The following is a 14367-nucleotide window of genomic DNA, read 5'->3' as shown; positions in this document are numbered from 1 at the left end:
TGTTTTTAAATAGATTGAATTTATATCTGTATATGTTCTAAGCACCACAACAAAAATTTAGTTTTACTATATATTGTTTACATATAATTATGTAATGCAGTGTACTAATTTCATATTAAAAGAAACAGTTTGCTTGTACGATTTTTTTTTTCTCTTCTAAAGAGGCGTTTTACCTTTAAGACATCCATATTAATTGCATGCTTAGTTTCATTTTTATAGGATTAAAAAGAGATTGCAATGTGTGTGAGGGCACACAATGCAATTCGATTACAGACAAAAAATTGGATCTCATGAAATTGCTATTGGAAGGCTTGCAACATTTTTCTCAAAATACAAGTGTTGTAATTCCAAAATTCTACCTAATCCCTCTTATTGTACTCTGCTACTCTCCTTATGCTATAAAGCACAGGTTCTCAAACTCGGTTCTCGGGACCCCAAGCAGTGCATGTTTTCCATTTCTCATCACAGAATCAAAAGTGAAATAATTAGCTCCATCTGTGGATCTTTTAAAATGTGTCAGTGAGTAATGACTACACCTGTGCACCAGCTGGATGAGCTGGAAATGTGACCTGTGTGGGGTCCTGAGGGCCGAGTTTGAGAACCACTGCTATAAATAAAGCCTCTTTCCTACATACTGCCCTCTGCAGGCACAAAAAAAAAGCAAAATGAAAGCAGATCTGTATATGCATGTGGCCTGGCGTAGTACAAATTTGTAGGATTTTCGCTGCACAAATGGGCAACAGTCCAGCTCAGCACCTCTCCCATAGTCTTTTAAATGTGACTCTCAAGGTGCATACACACGTAATGATTTTCCTGAACGATATGCACGATCACGATATAGTTGAACGATATATCGTTCATATCGTTCATTTTTAGGCAGTGAACGATCAACCAACGACCAACGATGCGCTTCCCGCATGGACGATAAAGATATCTTTCATCGTCCATGCATGCAGGCCAACTTGGACGATATCGTCAATTTTCCCTGTTCAAAGACTCACTGACAGATATCTTTGAAAGATCTTTGAACGATCTATGAACGATATCTATGAATTATATCTCTGAAAGATATCTTTCAAGTTGTTGGTGGTACAGATTGTTCCGTATGTCTTAGGAATGAGCGGGTCGGATTTCTGAAATCCGAACCCCCTCGAGCCCCCCCGATCCGAACCAGGAACCGAGTCCGGCTCGGGTTTTTCCGCCTGACTCGGAACTGAAATCGAGGCAAAACGTCATCATCCCGCCTTCCGGATCTCGCGGGTTTTGGATTCTATAAACAGTCCCCGCATCTGCGCCATTTCTCACTCTGGCTGTGGACAGTGAAGAAGGAGGGTGGGAGTTAGGGCTGGCTGGGCTGTGTTGTGTTGTGCTGTGCTGCTGTTGTCCATAGGGGCTGTGTCCACTCCTCCAAAGTCCATAGGGACTGGCTGGGCTGTGTTGTGCTGCTGTTGTCCATAGGGACTGGCTGGACTGTGTTGTGCTGCTGTTGTCCATAGGTGCTGGCTGGGCTGTGTTGTGCAGTCAGTTGTCCATAGGGGCTGTGTCCACTCCAAAAATCTATAGGGGCTGGCTGGGCTGTGTTGTGCAGTGTCCCATAAAGGCTGTAGTCCTAAAGGGGTGCTGTAGTGTTGTCCAGGGGGTGATCTGTCCATCAGGGGTGCTCCACCCAAGTGCAAAAAAACCATTTATTTTTGTGTTTTTGAATTGTGTGCACTGTAGCTTCACGTGCATCAACAAAGGAGCAGCGCCAAGCGTGCGCCTGTGTCATAAGTAAAGGGCCGGCTGGCTTATCTCTTAAAGGGTGGTGCAACCCCCAAAGTGCACTTCAAAAAAAACATTCTTCTTTTCTGTGTTGTGAATTGTGTGCGCTGTAGCTGCACGTGCATCAACAAAGGAACAGCACCAAGCATGCACCTGTGTCATAAGTCTGTTAAAGGGTGGTGTAACCCCAAAGTGCGTTCCAAAAAAAAAAATTCTTCTTTTCTATGTTGTGAATTGTATGCACTGTAGCCGCACGTGCATCAACAAAGGAGCAGCGCCAAGCGTGCACCTGTGTCATAAGTAAAGGGCCTGCTGGCTCGTGTGTTAAAGGGTGGTTTAACCCCCAAAGTGCACTCCAAAAAAAATAAAAATTCTTCTTTTCTGTGTTGTGAATTGTATGCGCTGTAGCCGCACATGCATCAACAAAGGAGCAGCACCAAGCATCGCCTGTGTCATAAGTCTGTTAAAGGGTGGTGTAACCCCCAAAGTGCACTCCAAAAAAAAAATTGTTTTCTTTTCTGCATTGTGAATTGTGTGTGCTGTAGCCACACGTGCATCAACAAAGGAGCAGTGCCAAGTGTGCACCTGTGTCATAAGTCTGTTAAAGGGTGGTGTAAGCCCCAAAGTGCACTCCACAAAAAATAAACAATTCTTTTTTTCTGTGTGTGTGAAGTGTATGCACAGTAGCCGCATGTGCATCAACAAAGGAGCAGTGCCAAGCGTGCGCCTGTGTCATAAGTAAAGGCCCGGCTGGCTCATCTGTTAAAGGGTGGTGTAACCCCCAAAGTGCACTCCAACAAAAAAAAATCTTCTTTTCTGTGTTGTGAATTGTATGCACTGTAGCCACACATGCATCAACAAAGGAGCAGTACCAAGCGTGCGCCTGTGTAATAAGTAAAGGGCCAGCTGGCTCATCTGTTAAAGGGTAGTGTAACCCCCAAAGTGCGCTCCAACAAAAAAAAATCTTTTCTGTGTTGTGAATTGTATGCGCTGTAGCCACACGTGCATCAACAAAGGAGCAGTGCCAAGTGTGCACCTGTGTCATAAGTCTGTTAAAGGGTGGTGTAACCCCCAAAGTGCACTCCCCCCAAAAATACTAAAATTCTTCTTTTCTGTGTTGTGAATTGTATGCGCTGTAGCCGCACGTGCATCAACAAAGGAGTAGCGCCAAGCATGCGCCTGTGTCATAAGTCTGTTAAAGGGTGGTGTAACCCCCAAAGCACACTTCAAACAAAATTTTAAATTCTTCTTTTCTGTGTTTGTGTGCGCCTTAGCCGCACGTATATATCAATATAACATAAATGGAGGACAAAACTTTGTCCGATAAAAATTAAATAGGGAAAGATCAAGAACCACTTCCTCCTAGTGCTGAAGCTGCTGCCACTAGTCATGACATAGACGATAAAATGCCATCAACGTCGTCTGCCAAGGTCGATGCCCAATGTCATAGTAGAGGGCATATAAAATCCCAAATGACAAAGTTCAGGGAAATGACCTTAAAAAAAACATTTAAATCATCTGAGGAGAAACGTAAACTTGCCAATATGCCATTTATGACACGGAGTGGCAAGGAACGGTTAAGGTCTTTCCCTATGTTCATGACAAGTGGTTCAGCTTCACATGACGATGGAAGCCCTCCTCCCGCTACAAAAATCAATTGAGTTAAGCTGGCAAAAGCACAGTGAAGAACTGTGCGTTCTAAGAAGATATCACAAATCCCCAAGGAGAGTCCAAGTGTGGTGGCGGTTGCGATGCCTGACCTTCCCAACACTGGACGGGAAGAGGTGGCTCTTTCCACCATTTGCACGCCCTCTGCAAGTGCTGGAAGGAGCATCCACAGTCCACTTGCAGATATGCAAATTGAAGAGGTCACCGTTGAAGTACAACAGGATGAGGATACTGGTGTAGCTGTGGCTGAGGAGGAAGTTGGCGAGGAGGATTCTTATGGTGATGTGGTTTGTTTAAATCAGGCTCCAGGGGAGACAGTTGTTGTCCGTGGGATGAAAAAGCCCATCACGGTCATGCCAGGGCAGAAGACCAAGCATTCCATCCTCTTTGTTCTGGCAATATTTCTATCCAAATCCGGACAACAATTGTCTTGCCATATGTACCATATGTTAAGGTTAAATAAGTAGGGGTAGGGACCTAACTACCACCTAGGAACATCCTCCCTTATATGTCACCTGCAGCGTGTTCATAAAAAGTTACTGTCAAGTTCAGAAACTTTGGGTAAGACCATAAGCAGTCCAGGGACACCTAAATCCCTTTGTCCTGTTGTATCCAAGCGTCTGAAAACCACACCGTCAACTCCCTCCTCGTCAATTTCCTCCTTAGTCAGGATCGGAAGTAGTCCTGCAGGCCACATCACTGGCATGACTGACTCTCCTATCCGGGATTCCTCCGGAGGATCCTGCATTGCTACGCCTACTGCTGCCGCTGCTGCTGTTGCTGCTGGGAGTCGTTCATCATCCCAGAGAGAAAGTAGGAACACCACTACATTTACTAAACAATTGACCCACCAACAGTCCTTAGCGAGGAGGATGAAGTACGACAGCAGTCATCCTGAAGCAAAATGGATAGCTGAGGCCTTGACCGCTATGTTGGTGTTAGACGTGCGTCCGGTATCCGCCATTAGTGCAGTGGGATTTAGACAATTGATGGAGGTAGTGTGTTCCCCGGTACCAAATCCCTTCTAGATTCCACTTCACTAGGCAGGCGATACCGAGACTGTACAGAAACGTCAGTAAAAGTGTCCTCAGTGTCCTAAAAAATGCGATTGTACCCAATGTCCACTTAACCACGGACATGTGGACAAGTGGAACAGGGCAGACTAAAGACTATATGACTGTGACAGCCCACTGGGTAGATGTATCACCTTACGCAGCAACAACAGCAGCGTCACCAGTAGCAGCATCTCAGAAACGCCACCACGTTCCAATGCAGGCTACGCTGTGTATCACCAGTTTCAGTAAGAGGCACACCGCCAACAACCTCTTAGAAAAACTGGGGGAAATCCCCACTTAGACTCTCCTGGGGATTTGTGATATCTGACAATGCCACCAATATTGTGCAGGCATTACATCTGGGCAAATTCCAGCACATCCCATGTTTTGCTCACACAATAAGTTTGGTGGTGCAGAATTTTCTGAAAAACGACAGGGGCATGCATGAGACGCCTTGGGTGGCCCGAAATATTTCTGCCCACTTTCGCCATTCAGTGACTTCGTGGCGAATACTGGAGCACCAGCAAACACTCTTGAACCTGCCCCGCCATCACCTGAAGCAAGAGGTTGTGACGCGGTGGAACTCAACCCCCTATATGCTTCAGAGGATGGAGGAGCAGCAAAAGGCCATTCAAGCCTATACATCCACCTATGACATAGGCAAAGGAGGGGTATGCACCTGACTCAAGCGCAGTGGAGAATGATTTCCGTGTTGTGCAAGGTTCTCCAGCCCTTCGAACTTGCCACACGTGAAGTCAGTTCAGACACTGCCAGCTTGGGTCAGGTCATTGTCCTCATCAGGCTTTTGCAGAAGCAGCTGGAGAAAGTGAAGGAGGAGCTAAGATGGAGCGATCCCGCTCGGCATGTGGGACTTGTGGATGAAGCCCTTCATTCGCTTTGACAGGATTCCAGGGTGGTCAATCTGTTGAAATCAGACCACTACATTTTGGCCACCATGCTCGATCCTAGGTTTAAAACCTATGTGGTGTCTCTCTTTCCGGCCGACACAAGCCTGCAGAGGTGCAAAGACCTGCTGGTGAAACACTGTCAGCTGAAGTGGAACTTGACACGTCAACAGCTCCTTCTTCATTTTCTCCCGCAACTGGGGCTGCCAGGAAACAACTTAGGTATCCTAAGCAATCCACTGAAGGTGATGCAGGGCAGGCAGGACCAAGTTTGGACATCTGGTCAGGACTGAAGGACCTGGCAACAATTTCTGACATGTCTACTGTCACTGCATATGATACTGTCACCATTGACAGAATGGTGGAGGATTACATCGGTTACAGCATCCAAGTAGGCATGTCAGACCGTCTGTATCTGTACTGGCAGGAAAAAGAGGCAATTTGGAGGCCCCTGTACAAACTGGCTCTATTTTACCTGAGTTGCCCCCCCTCCAGTGTGTACTCCGAAAGAGTGTTTAGTGCAGCCGGGAACCTTGTCAGCGAAAGGCGTAGGAGGTTGCTTCCACAAAATGTGGAGAAGATGATGTTCTTCAAAAATAATTATCAACTCTTCCAGGGAGACCAGCCTACAGAACGTACAGAGGGACCTGTGGTGGTGGATTCCAGCGGGGACGAATTAATACTCTGTGAGGATGAGGATGTACACAACACTGAAGAGGGTGAGGAATCGGTGGATGAGGAGGATGAGGACGACATCTTGCCTCCGTAGAGCCAGTTTGTGCAGGAACAGATTAATTGCCAGCTTGTTTTGTGGGGGCCCAAACGGACCAATCATTTCAGCCACTGGCGCTGAAATGATTGGTTTGTTAAAGTGTGCATGTCCTGTTTATACAACATAAGTGTGGGTGGGAGGGCCCAAGGACAATTCCATCTTGCACCTCTTTTTTTTCTTTGCATTATGTACTGTTTGGGGCCTAGTTTTTCAAACTGCCATCCTGTCTGCCACTGTAGTGTCACTCCTAGATGAGCCACGTGTTTGTGCCGCCCACTTGTGTCGCTTAGCATAGTCATCCAGCTACCTCAGTGCAACCTTTTGGACATAAAAACACTATTGTGAGGTGTGAGGTGTTCAGAATAGACTGGAAATGAGTGGAAATTAATTTTATTGAGGTTAATAATAGCATAGGAGCAGAAAAACCCACAAATTCTGTGATTTTAGCTGTTTTTATGCTTTTTAAAAAAAATAAAAAATACAGATCCAAAACACAAAACCCAGAACCCAAAACACGGAAGGGTGATTTTGGCAAAACCAATCCAGATCCAAAACACGAAGAAAGATCCAGATCCAAAACTAAAACACAAAACACGAAAAATGGCCGGTGCACACCCCTAGTGTGCATGCACCTTTATTCCTGTCACATTATAAACAAACAATTTTCATTATTCATATGATTCAAGTTACATCACTACTTGCACTTGTAAATTGACAGGTTGGGAAAGTGACATGAGTAATTTCCATCCATGTTTCAATTCATTTTAACAAAACTATTTGGCTTATTTCATCTACAGTATGTAATACCAAAAACATTTCATATTCTAAATGAATATCAGATATTTTAAAGTTTTATTGATTTATCAACTGTCATATTACAGTAAACTGATGTCATTTTAATATACTGTATGCATTTCCAGTTTTACTAAACAATATTACATTATGATATATAAAAGGGAACTCCACATATTTATTAGTCAAATGCTCCAAGTAATAACATCTGCACAGGGCCAGTGACAGCAGTGTCAGACAAGGGTACTGGTGAGGGGCGTGGCCAAAACTTCTATACAGTCATCAGGACGATCAGATGATATTGGGTGGTCGGCCCTATAATTGTATAGGTGTATACCTAGCTTTAAGATGGGCACCCACTATACAGTTATCTGGCAGATCATGATAATTGAATGATCTGACGGAGGATTCTATAATGTGTACGTATGTATAATCACTATTTATCTCAGATAAATCGGTCTCATCACATGATCACATTTTGTAGTGGGAAAGCCCCAAGAGGTGAGGGAATAGATGTTGGGGTGCAGGTGTAAGCTGGAGTAGAGCCACCTTCTCACTTCAGCTGCAACTCTTGGCTCAGACCACACCCTGCCAGAGAGGCAAGAGTTCCTCATCCAAATGAAGACAATGAGAAGCAAATATTTTATATCATTATAAGTAATAATAACCCTAAAGGCAGGGACATTTTAAGAGAGGAGGGGGCCCATGTGCAGTCTCCGTACAGGGCCCTCTCCTCTCATCACGGCAGCACACTGAGTGCCGTAGACTCTGAACACTAGTAGACTCTAGCGCTGTGACAAAGTCTAATGTGCATGTGCAGGTCTCTGTGGAAATGGCGCGGCAGCCATTTTCCTGGCAATTTTCCTATGGCACATGTGCAAAATGCCAGGCACATGAGCGCCGCACCATTTTCCCGGTGATTTGTGCAGCACTGCTGCCGCCGATGCGGAACGGGCAGGGTGTGCGGTGTGGGCCCCCCGGACTCAGGGGCCCGTGTACACCACACCCCCTGCACCCATTATAGATACCCCACTGTTTAAAGGTATGATTAAAATGGGTAATTTAATTTAAATGGGTACTGAAAATGTTTTTTTGGGGATTGATGGGGCACAGATGGGGCCCTGGGTGTATAACTCTATATTGCAGTGCTGTTATCAAGATTAATAGCAGCAATGTCTATCATACAAGCTAGTTGTAAGAAATGGGTTTCTCTCACTGATGTAAGATCTAAAGAAGGACACAGATTTCCCTCTAGAAGGTAGGTACTGTACAGCATACACTAGAACACCGCAGCTGGCACGCTGATTATCATTCACAGATATACATGGTGGATAAAGAGGATTTCTTTTGAACTTTCTTTCTATAGAAGAGAAATTGGTCTACACATGTATATATTTATTTCTTTTTCATGATCTCCCTACATCTGAGTTGAGAAGACTGAAAGGAAAAGATCGATTTCAATACATGTGCCATCTTTACGTTCCAAAAGTAGGGATGTATATATATGTATCAATTTATAAGTAGTATCTTTTAAAGCGCCTGTCTTATGAGTCCCAAAATCTGTAGTCTGTTATATTGTATGAAACTTTGGTGATAAGTTTATTGGTGAATCTATATTGGGTAGATTTTTTGTGCGCCAGTTACCAGGGATATTTCCGTTTTTCTTAATTATCACAAGAAACTTATTGTTTTGAAACATTACACCAGAACACCAAGGTGAAATTCAGACTGTTCAATCCATAATGCTTCATTGTAGGTGGCAGGTGCAGTAAAATGTTTATGACTTATATGTGGTATATTTACTGATCCCAAGTCAGTTACTTCAAGAGAAGTCATTTACAAAGTGCAAAATGTCTTGGTTGCAATGCACAGTCAGCTTTGCTTTTGCTGTGAGTCTTGATTTGTACAAGTACACTTAGATCTTATCCAAATTGCATAGGCTTATGGCTAAAGATGGCAGATTTTGTGAAGTGAGATTGACATTAGATCAAGGAGTGAGAAGCATAGGTGAAACTAGAGATCTGGTAATGGGTGGTCCCAGTTTTAGCACCATGTCAGATATTGGAAAAAAAACACCAGAGGCGTCCTACCCCATAGTGTCACCAGGTGCAGGGAGGCATGTTGTGCTGCCTGCGCGCCCACCTGCCACTACCCCCCTGCAGTGAAAGGCCAAGATGGAGGGTTCCGGCCGCTCCAACCAGTATGCTGCAGGTCTGCAGCTGCCCACGCAAGTGCCCACCACTATCCCCCCCCCGCTGCACAATACAGTGAGTGAGTAAGCGACTCATGGGGAGTCACTTCTCACCCAGTCCCAGCAGCGCCACCCTCCCGCATTGGCCGCTGTGCCCACTATCTTGCCCCCAATAAAGTTTTTTTTGTACACCGAAGCAAGCGCAGTGTGATGTAATGACGTCCCCCCACGCCGCTAAATAAAAGAGAGGAGCCATGATGGGCGGGTAGTGTAAGGAGCCGGCGTCCGGAGCATAGAGGCTGAGACAGAAGAAGGAGCGAAATGCTTTTTTTGTCAGTCCGAAGCACCATAATTTCTGATGGCAGCCCTGGCTCCAACCTTCCTCCCCTGCCCCCTGTGCAGTCAGCTCCAATCCCCCCTCAGCACTGTGCACAGCTCCAACAATCCCCCCTCCCCCCCTCAGCACTGTGCACAGCTCCAACAATCCCCCCTCAGCACTGTGCACAGCTCCAACAATTCCCCCCTCAGCACTGTGCACAGCTCCAACAATTCCCCCTCCCCCCTCAGCACTGTGCACAGCTCTAACAATCCCCCCTCAGCACTGTGCACAGCTCCAACAATTCCCCCCTCAGCACTGTGCACAGCTCTAACAATCCCCCCTCCCCCCTCAGCACTGTGCACAGCTCTAACAATCCCCCCTCAGCACTGTGCACAGTTCCAACAATCCCCCCTCAGCACTGTGCACAGCTCCAACAATTCCCCCCTCAGCACTGTGCACAGCTCCAACAATTCCCCCTCCCCCCCTCAGCACTGTGCACAGCTCTAACAATCCCCCCTCAGCACTGTGCACAGCTCCAACAATTCCCCCCTCAGCACTGTGCACAGCTCTAACAATCCCCCCCTCCCCCCTCAGCACTGTGCACAGCTCTAACAATCCCCCCTCAGCACTGTGCACAGCTCCAACAATTCCCCCCTCAGCACTGTGCACAGCTCCAACAATTCCCCCCTCAGCACTGTGCACAGCTCTAACAATCCCCCCTCCCCCCTCAGCACTGTGCACAGCTCTAACAATCCCCCCTCAGCACTGTGCACAGCTCCAACAATTCCCCCCTCAGCACTGGGCACAGCTCCAACAATCCCCCCTCCCCCCTCAACACTGTGCACAGCTCCAATACCCCCCTCCTCCCTTAGCACTGTGCACAGCTCCAATACCCCTCCACCCCCTTCCCTGCAGTCACCGCAAACACTTACCTGCTGCTCGTCTGTTTTGCTGCTTGTGTGAAGAGCCGCTGCTGGGCATGCGCAGCAGCTCACCCGGTGGCCATTTTTTTTATGCAAACTGGGCTAATGGGTGGTCCTGTGCACCCCTGGACCAGCCCCCAGTTTTGCCTATGGTGAGAAGGGCACCAGTGATGGAACTAGAGGGCATCCTGCTGCTGCAGGGAGGTGTCAAAAATTTTTTACACAGGGTGCTACTCCACCTGGAGCCGGCCCTGCCCATACTGGGTTGCCCCTTCTGGAGAACCTCATCTGCTCTCAATATAGCAGAGCAGAGGCTCTTCTAGGCTGCCACATGTACCGAAACATGCATGTTTAGAAAAGGCCAATACAAATTTTACTCAGGGACCCTGCAATGCACTATCACGCCACTGTATGGCACACTTTTTTAGGTGTGTTCTTGCTGTGTGAAATGTCATGTATTCATATGTATGCCATAAGTGAAACTAAACTTGAGTATTGCTCCTTTTCTAGAGATGTTTTCCTCTCCGCACATCTAGGTGCGGTCCTAGGGCCTGATTTAGAGTGGACGCAATGCAGATATTTCCGCAAATTGAGCGATTGCTTGTACACTCGCACAGAGGTAACGGGGGTTGTTCAGAAAAACACAGGTGTGTCGGATTATTTAAACACTGTTTTCTGGGTTTTCTGTGTACGATGTTTCTGGTTTTGCGCGTGAGCGGCGGATGTGAGATGCTTTCAGTAGGAGTCTCTAAGCACTGGACGGCAAGGGAGTCAATAGCATATTTTCAAATTGCAAATAGTGAGTAAACGCAGTTACGATTGCATTAATGTCCACATATGAATCAGGCCTCTACTTTGCAGAGACATCAGATAGCGGATAGTAGGTAGTGCACCTTGATGCACTTTAATGTATTCTTTCTGCATTTTACTGTGCACTCTTTATGCTTGGTATATGATTTCTAGATGTTGGCTGAACTTTCTCAGAAATAATGTAGCATTCTGTGAGCTATTGATATTAAATAGAATGAAAACCACCTACAGTTCCCTATCTAGCACAACATATCACAGAAATATTTGAGAACATTTCAATACAAAACAGAAAACATATATCAGTAATCTACTAATATAGTGGGATTCTAGCATCTAAGAACTGTGCAGAGACACGCAAATATCACATTTGTTTTCATATTTAATAGAAACTGTGTAAAAGAAGATTATATTATTCAACAACTCAAAATAATTATTCACAGTAGCACATTAGCACTACTGAAGCAAGTGGCATTAAATGAAGCTTGTCACTAACTCATTCATGCAGCCAGACAAAAAGAAACCTCAACAACTACAGCACTACAAGATACATCTTTGTACAGTATGGAAGGCTGAGAGCATTGTAGAAAGGAAATAACAATTACATAATACATATAATGACACTGTATCTTTACAATTCTCACAACAAGGTATTTCACTTTCTAGGTAAAAACAATACACAAACAAACAGAGCTATATGTATATTGATTCTGTTGAATACACTGAATACATTACTAACATTTATATATCTATATATATATATATATATATATAAATATATATCCTATGTATTGTATTCAACAGAATATATATATATATATATACTGTATATATATATATATATATATATATATATATATATATTTATCTATTCTGTTGAATACATTAAATAAGTAAAACCCTGTCACAGTGTGTATGTACAGAATCATCCTTACCTCCCAGCTCTACTGCTTCCGATGCACTCTGCTAGCTGGATGAAATGCAAACCCGAAAATCAATATAATTAAATATTTTCCAGCTGCCAAAACTACAAAACTGCTGACCGTACCAAGGTGGCATTTTTTAGAGGAGTGTCTTGTATTCTGGTCTATGTTTTAAAAGCATGGTTCTGTTTTGTAAGTGGGACAGTGAGTCATTGGAGAGATCTGGGATTCTAAACTAATTCATGTGACAGAGGGAACTTGGGGAGGTGTATTCTGGAGCCACACTAAGTACAAGATCTATTATGGGAAGGGGGGGAGTGGTTCTTGTCATAGAGTGAAAGACAAATTCCAAATGACCTGGAAAACTTTAGACAAGTAAACAGAGAACACAAGGCTGTGTTACATTATATTGATTTAAATACTGTGCAGCTACTGTAATGCATTGTCTGTATTTGTGTTACTGTCTACCATCTTTACAGCAGAATTTTGTTGATATGTATTTTGTTGGCGGTGGTATGCAGAGTAAATAGTATACACCATCGGATTCTACAGGCACTGACCCGCTGTCCCACCCGCGGGCTGCAGTGTCCCACGTGTAGGGAGAAGTTGTGTAGGATTCACTGACATCGCTGCTCTGCATTGCCAGCTCTTGAAGAGGTTGGGGGGCTGTCCAGCAGATCCCGGAGTGCTAGGCAAGCCCCTAGCATGATGAAAATGGGGGCATGGCATGTGGGGTCATCAAATTCTCACAAGGCCACGTCCCCTTGTGGATTGGCCACACCCCTATTTCCGGGTGCGTGTCTACGGCATGCACGGATGTCCCTCTTTCACATATTGAAAAGTTGGGAGGTATGGTCATGACAGTCAGGATTTAACCAGGAGTATGGTTTATTGTGTAGCAGTATGTTGCTACAGACATATTCACAGATCATACACATAGTATCCTGGATGGAGTAGAATATACTGAGCACCAGGCAGTGATGTATGTGGGTAGCAGTGCATATACAAGCAAGCAGTATGCCTTTGCAGGGTGTATACTTAGGTATATTGCAGGGTCTATCTGGAGCTATGTGGAACAGATCTGTGTTCCACTCTGGCACTCTAACAGTGACAAGATGGCACTGCAAAGTTCAAACTTCTTGGTTCAGGCCATCTTGGTAAAGGCAGATACGTCCCTAAAGTAGCATGATGGAGGCAGCGGAGAAGCACACACCATATTTCAACACATTTTACATTTACAACACATTTGCTCAGGTCATGTTTTATGGGATCTATTAAAGACCCTTCACATTTTAGCCCTCAAAAGTGTTGTTGCTTATTGATGCATATGGCAGTGTTGTGAAATTACTTTTTGGGGCTATTTATGAAAAACCTCTTGTTGGGAAAGCGGCTCTTGTAAGAATGAAAAGTAAAGTGATAGCTTTACTGGTGATTACCCAGGGAAAATTTAGCTTATAAGCTACGGTGGCAAATGCCATCTCCTGCTTTAACCCATACTAATATTTTGTCACGGTTCAAGCTGTATTTATGGATCCGAATCTGCCAACCTGGATTTGTACTGGTAGCAGCAGATACAGAGTCTAACAAACCCCCAATTAGCAGGAAGGCTTGAAAGGCTGTCTGCTGTGCCTCCAGTTGTGCCGTTATGGTGAGATTAAAGGGTGGTCAAGAAGCCAAAACAGCCTGTGAATAAGTCAGGAGGGTTGTCAGAAAAGAATATCAGGACAAGCTGGGTCAGACCCAAATGGATAGTTTTGGTGCCAAAATAGAAGACAAGAGGAACTTCAGAGATTAGGTGGGGCCAGGAACATAAGACAATTCTGTAGCATGATATATTTGGGGGGCTGTAAGTACTAGTGCTGGTTACACTTTTAGAGGGCAGGGTCACACAGTGTTTTTCTTTATCTTTATTTTATTGTTTTTACTACTGTCAGGCATATTAGCAGGTTTCTGCAGGCCTGCATTTGCGGTATTTCGAATTTACATTGCCTGTGTGAGAAGACCTGTTCCGCCTGTATGTAGATACAAAGATTTGTGTACGCTCATTTTCTGAGTACAGGTATGCACAGTGCAAAGTTATGCACAATATGCTATGTGAACAGGCAACAGCCCTATTTTACCATTGCAGTCTCTTCTTCTTTCAAGCTGTGAAAGTTAACATTTATATAAGATGTATATTGAAAAGTAGTAGAATTGAATAACGATCAGGGCTGAATTTAGGATTAGGCACAGTTGGCCAGTGCCTAGAGAT

The 14367-nt window shown here is 44.8% G+C and overlaps 1 protein-coding gene across 1 annotated transcript in view; it reads right to left on the bottom strand.

Moving 5' to 3' along the window:
- CAPN6 (calpain 6) overlaps window positions 1–12197 on the bottom strand; it is a 218343-nt gene extending 206146 nt beyond the window's left edge. The window contains exon 1 of the mRNA XM_088482849.1: window positions 12129–12197. The gene's annotated coding sequence lies outside the window, so the exon portion shown is untranslated. The remainder of the gene's footprint in view (window positions 1–12128) is intronic.
- Between the last annotated feature and the right edge of the window lie 2170 nt (window positions 12198–14367).

This window comes from Taudactylus pleione, unplaced genomic scaffold (assembly GCF_031769625.1).
Source record: "Taudactylus pleione unplaced genomic scaffold, aTauple2 ptg000296l, whole genome shotgun sequence".
NCBI classification, from domain to species: domain Eukaryota; kingdom Metazoa; phylum Chordata; class Amphibia; order Anura; family Myobatrachidae; genus Taudactylus; species Taudactylus pleione.
The sequence above is the reverse complement of the archived record's forward strand: the minus strand, read 5'-3'. Positions and strand labels throughout refer to the sequence as shown.